Source organism: Hyla sarda, unplaced genomic scaffold (genome assembly GCF_029499605.1).
Source record: "Hyla sarda isolate aHylSar1 unplaced genomic scaffold, aHylSar1.hap1 scaffold_2068, whole genome shotgun sequence".
Lineage (NCBI taxonomy): Eukaryota > Metazoa > Chordata > Amphibia > Anura > Hylidae > Hyla > Hyla sarda.
In genome coordinates, this window is record NW_026608732.1 from 15,833 (window position 1) to 28,846 (window position 13,014).

Below are 13,014 nucleotides of genomic sequence, written 5' to 3' on the forward strand. Positions count from 1 at the left end.
CTTTTTCTTCTTTTTTTTCATCTAATGCATACCCCATCAGTGCAGCAATGCTTATTCAATACCGCCAGCAGATGGAGACACTGGGGGATAATTTTCTAAGGATTTATACTGATTTTTCCTGTCTGAATTTGTCGCACAGAAAGTTGCAGGCCAAATATGTGTGACATTTCTGCGACTTTAGCTTCTAGAGCATTTTTACAACATTATACATAGGTGCTGAATACATAAAAAGCGACTGTTCAGCGACAGACAAGTCGCATCGGCTGAAAGTAGGCCAGAATGTCAGTCCATGTTGGAGCAGGTTTAGATACAGTCTAAAGTATAGATCTCAAAGTCTGTGCACAGAATTTAGCAAGGGCCTCGCACCTTCTGATGCATCAGGTAGGTGCACAATAGCATAGCCTAACCCTCTGTACTTTGGTCTATATTGATGCGGGACATAGTCAGCCAGCTGATGACCAATCCATTAGTGCAATGGATGGCTGGAAGCATTTGTCTTTGCCTTTGCAATACCACAGAAGCAATGCATGGTCAATGTACAGCAATGACACACCTGTGTGAACAGCCAGGAGACCCCCCCCCCCCCCATGTTATGTTACATAGTTACATAGTTAGTACGGTCGAAAAAAGACATATGTCCATCAAGTTCAACCAGGGAATTAAGGGGTAGGGGTGTGGCGCGATATTGGGGAAGGGATGAGATTTTATATTTCTTCATAAGCATTAATCTTATTTTGTCAATTAGGAACATTCAGCACCCACCCGCTATCAAGGCAGCTGCCTATCATGTCATGCCCTACCTGCACAGGTGTGCTGGCTACTCAAATGATCCAATTAAGGAGGCCATTTAGTCAGCAGCAGCAGAAGTCCTGTGCCTGGACGCTCCAACAGCGGCCAGACACAAGCAGAAGCAGAAGCAGCAGAAGCAGCAGCAGCACCACCTTTTGTTTTTTGGCTGCAGCAGCAGCAAGGCCCACAGGGCTGGCTAGCTGGCTAGCCAGCAAGCAGGTAGCAATGAAAGTAGGAATCTTTCTTTTTAACCCTGTAAGGGGGTGGTGCACTGTACCCGAAGATACTGCCATATCGGGTCAATGCATAGGGCGACGGAAGCAAGCTTCGAAATCGGCCCCCGTTCTCAAAAATCCATTTAATATATGGTCCCCAGATAGGGGACGTATCAGATATTAAACTGATAAGAACAGATACTACACTTGATCTTAGCCAAAAGGCCGAGAAGCGATAACCGTGAAAGGGGCGGGCCCAACAAGGTGCCCTTCATGGGCACTATCACTGCTTGCTGTCAGGGAGGCTGCCAGACAATTTTCCATGCACACTCTGGGCTGGGGGGCAGTCAACCACCAGTACACACAGCAGAACCTAAACCCATACCATTATTGCTAAGCAGCAAGACAGGGGCCCATTGCACTCCCACGGGGCCTTTTTAAATGCAATCCATAACCCGGATTTGCCAGGAACCCTTCTTACTCCTCCTACTTGCATGTGACACTGGGCTTAGGATCTGCATAGGAAACACACACACAAGCACACACCTACCTTTGTTGCCTGCAGATGCCTCCTTGGCTGTCCCCAAACGGTATCAAACCAACACCCACGGGAAGCTGTAAGCATAGAGGACATGCCTGCACCCCATTGGACTTACCTGTGTGGGTTAAACCCGGGTTATTTGACAACCTATGGCGGTGATGGTTCTGCTCAGGCAGAGCAGTGCTGATGCTCCTCATAAAGCTGTCGCTGCTGTGAAGGTTCTAGGTGACATCACAAATCCCTATGGTTACATACACAACAAAGCTGGGTTGTTGTTGTTTACACTCTGCAAGGCCTGTGGAAGTGAGTGACATCATAGCACTGTAGTTCTGAGGGTTCTAGATGGATGCAACAATCTCCTGTTGCTTCTATGAAGGCCATAATAGACGACATCACCAAACAGCTCCATAGTCACATACACAGCAAAGGAGAGATGTTGTTTACACCTAGTGATGTCAGTGGTATTGAGTGACATCACAGCACAGTGCTAAGGCTCCTGGGCCTGAACACAGCAGCGGCTGCAATATCTCAACGGAGAATACGTTTATATATATGTGTGTGTGTGCGCGTATATATATATATATATATATATATATATATATATATATATATCTCCGCCGAAATCACTTTTAAACCCATTTCCACCTTTTTTTCCCTTCTCTTCCTCTTACTTTTTTTTCACGTTTTTTTACGTTTTTCTCCTTTTCGCCTCTTTTCTGGGCGTATTATTCTTCTTTTTCTTCTTTTTTTTCGTCTAATGCATACCCCATCAGTGCAGCAATGCTTATTCAATACCGCCAGCAGATGGAGACACTGGGGGATAATTTTCTAAGGATTTATACTGATTTTTCCTGTCTGAATTTGTCGCACAGAAAGTTGCAGGCCAAATATGTGTGACATTTCTGCGACTTTAGCTTCTAGAGCATTTTTACAACATTATACATAGGTGCTGAATACATAAAAAGCGACTGTTCAGCGACAGACAAGTCGCATCGGCTGAAAGTAGGCCAGAATGTCAGTCCATGTTGGAGCAGGTTTAGATACAGTCTAAAGTATAGATCTCAAAGTCTGTGCACAGAATTTAGCAAGGGCCTCGCACCTTCTGATGCATCAGGTAGGTGCACAATAGCATAGCCTAACCCTCTGTACTTTGGTCTATATTGATGCGGGACATAGACAGCCAGCTGATGACCAATCCATTAGTGCAATGGATGGCTGGAAGCATTTGTCTTTGCCTTTGCAATACCACAGAAGCAATGCATGGTCAATGTACAGCAATGACACACCTGTGTGAACAGCCAGGAGACCCCCCCCCCCATGTTATGTTACATAGTTACATAGTTAGTACGGTCGAAAAAAGACATATGTCCATCAAGTTCAACCAGGGAATTAAGGGGTAGGGGTGTGGCGCGATATTGGGGAAGGGATGAGATTTTATATTTCTTCATAAGCATTAATCTTATTTTGTCAATTAGGAACATTCAGCACCCACCCGCTATCAAGGCAGCTGCCTATCATGTCATGCCCTACCTGCACAGGTGTGCTGGCTACTCAAATGATCCAATTAAGGAGGCCATTTAGTCAGCAGCAGCAGAAGTCCTGTGCCTGGACGCTCCAACAGCGGCCAGACACAAGCAGAAGCAGAAGCAGCAGAAGCAGCAGCAGCACCACCTTTTGTTTTTTGGCTGCAGCAGCAGCAAGGCCCACAGGGCTGGCTAGCTGGCTAGCCAGCAAGCAGGTAGCAATGAAAGTAGGAATCTTTCTTTTTAACCCTGTAAGGGGGTGGTGCACTGTACCCGAAGATACTGCCATATCGGGTCAATGCATAGGGCGACGGAAGCAAGCTTCGAAATCGGCCCCCGTTCTCAAAAATCCATTTAATATATGGTCCCCAGATAGGGGACGTATCAGATATTAAACTGATAAGAACAGATACTACACTTGATCTTAGCCAAAAGGCCGAGAAGCGATAACCGTGAAAGGGGCGGGCCCAACAAGGTGCCCTTCATGGGCACTATCACTGCTTGCTGTCAGGGAGGCTGCCAGACAATTTTCCATGCACACTCTGGGCTGGGGGGCAGTCAACCACCAGTACACACAGCAGAACCTAAACCCATACCATTATTGCTAAGCAGCAAGACAGGGGCCATTGCACTCCCACGGGGCCTTTTTAAATGCAATCCATAACCCGGATTTGCCAGGAACCCTTCTAACTCCTCCTACTTGCATGTGACACTGGGCTTAGGATCTGCATAGGAAACACACACACAAGCACACACCTACCTTTGTTGCCTGCAGATGCCTCCTTGGCTGTCCCCAAACGGTATCAAACCAACACCCACGGGAAGCTGTAAGCATAGAGGACATGCCTGCACCCCATTGGACTTACCTGTGTGGGTTAAACCCGGGTTATTTGACAACCTATGGCGGTGATGGTTCTGCTCAGGCAGAGCAGTGCTGATGCTCCTCATAAAGCTGTCGCTGCTGTGAAGGTTCTAGGTGACATCACAAATCCCTATGGTTACATACACAACAAAGCTGGGTTGTTGTTGTTTACACTCTGCAAGGCCTGTGGAAGTGAGTGACATCATAGCACTGTAGTTCTGAGGGTTCTAGATGGATGCAACAATCTCCTGTTGCTTCTATGAAGGCCATAATAGACGACAACACCAAACAGCTCCATAGTCACATACACAGCAAAGGAGAGATGTTGTTTACACCTAGTGATGTCAGTGGTATTGAGTGACATCACAGCACAGTGCTAAGGCTCCTGGGCCTGGACACAGCAGCGGCTGCAATATCTCAACGGAGAATACGTTTATATATATGTGTGTGTGTGCGCGTATATATATATATATATATATATATATATATATATATATATATATATTTCTCCGCCAAAATCACTTTTAAACCCATTTCCACCTTTTTTTCCCTTCTCTTCCTCTTACTTTTTTTTCACGTTTTTTTACGTTTTTCTCCTTTTCGCCTCTTTTCTGGGCGTATTATTCTTCTTTTTCTTCTTTTTTTTCGTCTAATGCATACCCCATCAGTGCAGCAATGCTTATTCAATACCGCCAGCAGATGGAGACACTGGGGGATAATTTTCTAAGGATTTATACTGATTTTTCCTGTCTGAATTTGTCGCACAGAAAGTTGCAGGCCAAATATGTGTGACATTTCTGCGACTTTAGCTTCTAGAGCATTTTTACAACATTATACATAGGTGCTGAATACATAAAAAGCGACTGTTCAGCGACAGACAAGTCGCATCGGCTGAAAGTAGGCCAGAATGTCAGTCCATGTTGGAGCAGGTTTAGATACAGTCTAAAGTATAGATCTCAAAGTCTGTGCACAGAATTTAGCAAGGGCCTCGCACCTTCTGATGCATCAGGTAGGTGCACAATAGCATAGCCTAACCCTCTGTACTTTGGTCTATATTGATGCGGGACATAGACAGCCAGCTGATGACCAATCCATTAGTGCAATGGATGGCTGGAAGCATTTGTCTTTGCCTTTGCAATACCACAGAAGCAATGCATGGTCAATGTACAGCAATGACACACCTGTGTGAACAGCCAGGAGACCCCCCCCCCCCCCCCATGTTATGTTACATAGTTACATAGTTAGTACGGTCGAAAAAAGACATATGTCCATCAAGTTCAACCAGGGAATTAAGGGGTAGGGGTGTGGCGCGATATTGGGGAAGGGATGAGATTTTATATTTCTTCATAAGCATTAATCTTATTTTGTCAATTAGGAACATTCAGCACCCACCCGCTATCAAGGCAGCTGCCTATCATGTCATGCCCTACCTGCACAGGTGTGCTGGCTACTCAAATGATCCAATTAAGGAGGCCATTTAGTCAGCAGCAGCAGAAGTCCTGTGCCTGGACGCTCCAACAGCGGCCAGACACAAGCAGAAGCAGAAGCAGCAGAAGCAGCAGCAGCACCACCTTTTGTTTTTTGGCTGCAGCAGCAGCAAGGCCCACAGGGCTGGCTAGCTGGCTAGCCAGCAAGCAGGTAGCAATGAAAGTAGGAATCTTTCTTTTTAACCCTGTAAGGGGGTGGTGCACTGTACCCGAAGATACTGCCATATCGGGTCAATGCATAGGGCGACGGAAGCAAGCTTCGAAATCGGCCCCCGTTCTCAAAAATCCATTTAATATATGGTCCCCAGATAGGGGACGTATCAGATATTAAACTGATAAGAACAGATACTACACTTGATCTTAGCCAAAAGGCCGAGAAGCGATAACCGTGAAAGGGGCGGGCCCAACAAGGTGCCCTTCATGGGCACTATCACTGCTTGCTGTCAGGGAGGCTGCCAGACAATTTTCCATGCACACTCTGGGCTGGGGGGCAGTCAACCACCAGTACACACAGCAGAACCTAAACCCATACCATTATTGCTAAGCAGCAAGACAGGGGCCCATTGCACTCCCACGGGGCCTTTTTAAATGCAATCCATAACCCGGATTTGCCAGGAACCCTTCTTACTCCTCCTACTTGCATGTGACACTGGGCTTAGGATCTGCATAGGAAACACACACACAAGCACACACCTACCTTTGTTGCCTGCAGATGCCTCCTTGGCTGTCCCCAAACGGTATCAAACCAACACCCACGGGAAGCTGTAAGCATAGAGGACATGCCTGCACCCCATTGGACTTACCTGTGTGGGTTAAACCCGGGTTATTTGACAACCTATGGCGGTGATGGTTCTGCTCAGGCAGAGCAGTGCTGATGCTCCTCATAAAGCTGTCGCTGCTGTGAAGGTTCTAGGTGACATCACAAATCCCTATGGTTACATACACAACAAAGCTGGGTTGTTGTTGTTTACACTCTGCAAGGCCTGTGGAAGTGAGTGACATCATAGCACTGTAGTTCTGAGGGTTCTAGATGGATGCAACAATCTCCTGTTGCTTCTATGAAGGCCATAATAGACGACATCACCAAACAGCTCCATAGTCACATACACAGCAAAGGAGAGATGTTGTTTACACCTAGTGATGTCAGTGGTATTGAGTGACATCACAGCACAGTGCTAAGGCTCCTGGGCCTGGACACAGCAGCGGCTGCAATATCTCAACGGAGAATACGTTTATATATATGTGTGTGTGTGCGCGTATATATATATATATATATATATATATATATATATATATATATTTCTCTGCCGAAATCACTTTTAAACCCATTTCCACCTTTTTTTCCCTTCTCTTCCTCTTACTTTTTTTTCACGTTTTTTTACGTTTTTCTCCTTTTCGCCTCTTTTCTGGGCGTATTATTCTTCTTTTTCTTCTTTTTTTTCGTCTAATGCATACCCCATCAGTGCAGCAATGCTTATTCAATACCGCCAGCAGATGGAGACACTGGGGGATAATTTTCTAAGGATTTATACTGATTTTTCCTGTCTGAATTTGTCGCACAGAAAGTTGCAGGCCAAATATGTGTGACATTTCTGCGACTTTAGCTTCTAGAGCATTTTTACAACATTATACATAGGTGCTGAATACATAAAAAGCGACTGTTCAGCGACAGACAAGTCGCATCGGCTGAAAGTAGGCCAGAATGTCAGTCCATGTTGGAGCAGGTTTAGATACAGTCTAAAGTATAGATCTCAAAGTCTGTGCACAGAATTTAGCAAGGGCCTCGCACCTTCTGATGCATCAGGTAGGTGCACAATAGCATAGCCTAACCCTCTGTACTTTGGTCTATATTGATGCGGGACATAGACAGCCAGCTGATGACCAATCCATTAGTGCAATGGATGGCTGGAAGCATTTGTCTTTGCCTTTGCAATACCACAGAAGCAATGCATGGTCAATGTACAGCAATGACACACCTGTGTGAACAGCCAGGAGACCCCCCCCCCCCCCCATGTTATGTTACATAGTTACATAGTTAGTACGGTCGAAAAAAGACATATGTCCATCAAGTTCAACCAGGGAATTAAGGGGTAGGGGTGTGGCACGATATTGGGGAAGGGATGAGATTTTATATTTCTTCATAAGCATTAATCTTATTTTGTCAATTAGGAACATTCAGCACCCACCCGCTATCAAGGCAGCTGCCTATCATGTCATGCCCTACCTGCACAGGTGTGCTGGCTACTCAAATGATCCAATTAAGGAGGCCATTTAGTCAGCAGCAGCAGAAGTCCTGTGCCTGGACGCTCCAACAGCGGCCAGACACAAGCAGAAGCAGAAGCAGCAGAAGCAGCAGCAGCACCACCTTTTGTTTTTTGGCTGCAGCAGCAGCAAGGCCCACAGGGCTGGCTAGCTGGCTAGCCAGCAAGCAGGTAGCAATGAAAGTAGGAATCTTTCTTTTTAACCCTGTAAGGGGGTGGTGCACTGTACCCGAAGATACTGCCATATCGGGTCAATGCATAGGGCGACGGAAGCAAGCTTCGAAATCGGCCCCCGTTCTCAAAAATCCATTTAATATATGGTCCCCAGATAGGGGACGTATCAGATATTAAACTGATAAGAACAGATACTACACTTGATCTTAGCCAAAAGGCCGAGAAGCGATAACCGTGAAAGGGGCGGGCCCAACAAGGTGCCCTTCATGGGCACTATCACTGCTTGCTGTCAGGGAGGCTGCCAGACAATTTTCCATGCACACTCTGGGCTGGGGGGCAGTCAACCACCAGTACACACAGCAGAACCTAAACCCATACCATTATTGCTAAGCAGCAAGACAGGGGCCCATTGCACTCCCACGGGGCCTTTTTAAATGCAATCCATAACCCGGATTTGCCAGGAACCCTTCTTACTCCTCCTACTTGCATGTGACACTGGGCTTAGGATCTGCATAGGAAACACACACACAAGCACACACCTACCTTTGTTGCCTGCAGATGCCTCCTTGGCTGTCCCCAAACGGTATCAAACCAACACCCACGGGAAGCTGTAAGCATAGAGGACATGCCTGCACCCCATTGGACTTACCTGTGTGGGTTAAACCCGGGTTATTTGACAACCTATGGCGGTGATGGTTCTGCTCAGGCAGAGCAGTGCTGATGCTCCTCATAAAGCTGTCGCTGCTGTGAAGGTTCTAGGTGACATCACAAATCCCTATGGTTACATACACAACAAAGCTGGGTTGTTGTTGTTTACACTCTGCAAGGCCTGTGGAAGTGAGTGACATCATAGCACTGTAGTTCTGAGGGTTCTAGATGGATGCAACAATCTCCTGTTGCTTCTATGAAGGCCATAATAGACGACATCACCAAACAGCTCCATAGTCACATACACAGCAAAGGAGAGATGTTGTTTACACCTAGTGATGTCAGTGGTATTGAGTGACATCACAGCACAGTGCTAAGGCTCCTGGGCCTGGACACAGCAGCGGCTGCAATATCTCAACGGAGAATACGTTTATATATATGTGTGTGTGTGCGCGTATATATATATATATATATATATATATATATATATATATATATATATTTCTCCGCCGAAATCACTTTTAAACCCATTTCCACCTTTTTTTCCCTTCTCTTCCTCTTACTTTTTTTTCACGTTTTTTTACGTTTTTCTCCTTTTCGCCTCTTTTCTGGGCGTATTATTCTTCTTTTTCTTCTTTTTTTCGTCTAATGCATACCCCATCAGTGCAGCAATGCTTATTCAATACCGCCAGCAGATGGAGACACTGGGGGATAATTTTCTAAGGATTTATACTGATTTTTCCTGTCTGAATTTGTCGCACAGAAAGTTGCAGGCCAAATATGTGTGACATTTCTGCGACTTTAGCTTCTAGAGCATTTTTACAACATTATACATAGGTGCTGAATACATAAAAAGCGACTGTTCAGCGACAGACAAGTCGCATCGGCTGAAAGTAGGCCAGAATGTCAGTCCATGTTGGAGCAGGTTTAGATACAGTCTAAAGTATAGATCTCAAAGTCTGTGCACAGAATTTAGCAAGGGCCTCGCACCTTCTGATGCATCAGGTAGGTGCACAATAGCATAGCCTAACCCTCTGTACTTTGGTCTATATTGATGCGGGACATAGACAGCCAGCTGATGACCAATCCATTAGTGCAATGGATGGCTGGAAGCATTTGTCTTTGCCTTTGCAATACCACAGAAGCAATGCATGGTCAATGTACAGCAATGACACACCTGTGTGAACAGCCAGGAGACCCCCCCCCCCCCATGTTATGTTACATAGTTACATAGTTAGTACGGTCGAAAAAAGACATATGTCCATCAAGTTCAACCAGGGAATTAAGGGGTAGGGGTGTGGCGCGATATTGGGGAAGGGATGAGATTTTATATTTCTTCATAAGCATTAATCTTATTTTGTCAATTAGGAACATTCAGCACCCACCCGCTATCAAGGCAGCTGCCTATCATGTCATGCCCTACCTGCACAGGTGTGCTGGCTACTCAAATGATCCAATTAAGGAGGCCATTTAGTCAGCAGCAGCAGAAGTCCTGTGCCTGGACGCTCCAACAGCGGCCAGACACAAGCAGAAGCAGAAGCAGCAGCAGCACCACCTTTTGTTTTTTGGCTGCAGCAGCAGCAAGGCCCACAGGGCTGGCTAGCTGGCTAGCCAGCAAGCAGGTAGCAATGAAAGTAGGAATCTTTCTTTTTAACCCTGTAAGGGGGTGGTGCACTGTACCCGAAGATACTGCCATATCGGGTCAATGCATAGGGCGACGGAAGCAAGCTTCGAAATCGGCCCCCGTTCTCAAAAATCCATTTAATATATGGTCCCCAGATAGGGGACGTATCAGATATTAAACTGATAAGAACAGATACTACACTTGATCTTAGCCAAAAGGCCGAGAAGCGATAACCGTGAAAGGGGCGGGCCCAACAAGGTGCCCTTCATGGGCACTATCACTGCTTGCTGTCAGGGAGGCTGCCAGACAATTTTCCATGCACACTCTGGGCTGGGGGGCAGTCAACCACCAGTACACACAGCAGAACCTAAACCCATACCATTATTGCTAAGCAGCAAGACAGGGGCCCATTGCACTCCCACGGGGCCTTTTTAAATGCAATCCATAACCCGGATTTGCCAGGAACCCTTCTTACTCCTCCTACTTGCATGTGACACTGGGCTTAGGATCTGCATAGGAAACACACACACAAGCACACACCTACCTTTGTTGCCTGCAGATGCCTCCTTGGCTGTCCCCAAACGGTATCAAACCAACACCCACGGGAAGCTGTAAGCATAGAGGACATGCCTGCACCCCATTGGACTTACCTGTGTGGGTTAAACCCGGGTTATTTGACAACCTATGGCGGTGATGGTTCTGCTCAGGCAGAGCAGTGCTGATGCTCCTCATAAAGCTGTCGCTGCTGTGAAGGTTCTAGGTGACATCACAAATCCCTATGGTTACATACACAACAAAGCTGGGTTGTTGTTGTTTACACTCTGCAAGGCCTGTGGAAGTGAGTGACATCATAGCACTGTAGTTCTGAGGGTTCTAGATGGATGCAACAATCTCCTGTTGCTTCTATGAAGGCCATAATAGACGACATCACCAAACAGCTCCATAGTCACATACACAGCAAAGGAGAGATGTTGTTTACACCTAGTGATGTCAGTGGTATTGAGTGACATCACAGCACAGTGCTAAGGCTCCTGGGCCTGGACACAGCAGCGGCTGCAATATCTCAACGGAGAATACGTTTATATATATGTGTGTGTGTGCGCGTATATATATATATATATATATATATATATATATATTTCTCCGCCGAAATCACTTTTAAACCCATTTCCACCTTTTTTTCCCTTCTCTTCCTCTTACTTTTTTTTCACGTTTTTTTACGTTTTTCTCCTTTTCGCCTCTTTTCTGGGCGTATTATTCTTCTTTTTCTTCTTTTTTTTCGTCTAATGCATACCCCATCAGTGCAGCAATGCTTATTCAATACCGCCAGCAGATGGAGACACTGGGGGATAATTTTCTAAGGATTTATACTGATTTTTCCTGTCTGAATTTGTCGCACAGAAAGTTGCAGGCCAAATATGTGTGACATTTCTGCGACTTTAGCTTCTAGAGCATTTTTACAACATTATACATAGGTGCTGAATACATAAAAAGCGACTGTTCAGCGACAGACAAGTCGCATCGGCTGAAAGTAGGCCAGAATGTCAGTCCATGTTGGAGCAGGTTTAGATACAGTCTAAAGTATAGATCTCAAAGTCTGTGCACAGAATTTAGCAAGGGCCTCGCACCTTCTGATGCATCAGGTAGGTGCACAATAGCATAGCCTAACCCTCTGTACTTTGGTCTATATTGATGCGGGACATAGACAGCCAGCTGATGACCAATCCATTAGTGCAATGGATGGCTGGAAGCATTTGTCTTTGCCTTTGCAATACCACAGAAGCAATGCATGGTCAATGTACAGCAATGACACACCTGTGTGAACAGCCAGGAGACCCCCCCCCCCCCCATGTTATGTTACATAGTTACATAGTTAGTACGGTCGAAAAAAGACATATGTCCATCAAGTTCAACCAGGGAATTAAGGGGTAGGGGTGTGGCGCGATATTGGGGAAGGGATGAGATTTTATATTTCTTCATAAGCATTAATCTTATTTTGTCAATTAGGAACATTCAGCACCCACCCGCTATCAAGGCAGCTGCCTATCATGTCATGCCCTACCTGCACAGGTGTGCTGGCTACTCAAATGATCCAATTAAGGAGGCCATTTAGTCAGCAGCAGCAGAAGTCCTGTGCCTGGACGCTCCAACAGCGGCCAGACACAAGCAGAAGCAGAAGCAGCAGAAGCAGCAGCAGCACCACCTTTTGTTTTTTGGCTGCAGCAGCAGCAAGGCCCACAGGGCTGGCTAGCTGGCTAGCCAGCAAGCAGGTAGCAATGAAAGTAGGAATCTTTCTTTTTAACCCTGTAAGGGGGTGGTGCACTGTACCCGAAGATACTGCCATATCGGGTCAATGCATAGGGCGACGGAAGCAAGCTTCGAAATCGGCCCCCGTTCTCAAAAATCCATTTAATATATGGTCCCCAGATAGGGGACGTATCAGATATTAAACTGATAAGAACAGATACTACACTTGATCTTAGCCAAAAGGCCGAGAAGCGATAACCGTGAAAGGGGCGGGCCCAACAAGGTGCCCTTCATGGGCACTATCACTGCTTGCTGTCAGGGAGGCTGCCAGACAATTTTCCATGCACACTCTGGGCTGGGGGGCAGTCAACCACCAGTACACACAGCAGAACCTAAACCCATACCATTATTGCTAAGCAGCAAGACAGGGGCCCATTGCACTCCCACGGGGCCTTTTTAAATGCAATCCATAACCCGGATTTGCCAGGAACCCTTCTTACTCCTCCTACTTGCATGTGACACTGGGCTTAGGATCTGCATAGGAAACACACACACAAGCACACACCTACCTTTGTTGCCTGCAGATGCCTCCTTGGCTGTCCCCAAACGGTATCAAACCAACACCCACGGGAAGCTGTAAGCA

The 13,014-nt window shown here is 46.2% G+C and overlaps 6 non-coding genes across 6 annotated transcripts; all 6 read right to left on the reverse strand.

Moving 5' to 3' along the window:
• Positions 1 to 1,050: 1,050 nt before the first annotated feature.
• On the reverse strand, positions 1,051 to 1,241 carry LOC130318714 (U2 spliceosomal RNA). Its single transcript, XR_008865186.1, has one exon. It is a non-coding gene; the product is annotated as a U2 spliceosomal RNA (small nuclear RNA).
• A 2,084-nt stretch (positions 1,242 to 3,325) lies between these two features.
• Positions 3,326 to 3,516, reverse strand: LOC130318715 (U2 spliceosomal RNA). Its single transcript, XR_008865187.1, has one exon. It is a non-coding gene; the product is annotated as a U2 spliceosomal RNA (small nuclear RNA).
• Positions 3,517 to 5,610: 2,094 nt separating this feature from the next.
• Positions 5,611 to 5,801, reverse strand: LOC130318716 (U2 spliceosomal RNA). Its single transcript, XR_008865188.1, has one exon. It is a non-coding gene; the product is annotated as a U2 spliceosomal RNA (small nuclear RNA).
• A 2,090-nt stretch (positions 5,802 to 7,891) lies between these two features.
• On the reverse strand, positions 7,892 to 8,082 carry LOC130318717 (U2 spliceosomal RNA). Its single transcript, XR_008865189.1, has one exon. It is a non-coding gene; the product is annotated as a U2 spliceosomal RNA (small nuclear RNA).
• Positions 8,083 to 10,164: 2,082 nt separating this feature from the next.
• LOC130318718 (U2 spliceosomal RNA) lies at positions 10,165 to 10,355 on the reverse strand. Its single transcript, XR_008865190.1, has one exon. It is a non-coding gene; the product is annotated as a U2 spliceosomal RNA (small nuclear RNA).
• Positions 10,356 to 12,436: 2,081 nt separating this feature from the next.
• On the reverse strand, positions 12,437 to 12,627 carry LOC130318719 (U2 spliceosomal RNA). Its single transcript, XR_008865191.1, has one exon. It is a non-coding gene; the product is annotated as a U2 spliceosomal RNA (small nuclear RNA).
• Between the last annotated feature and the right edge of the window lie 387 nt (positions 12,628 to 13,014).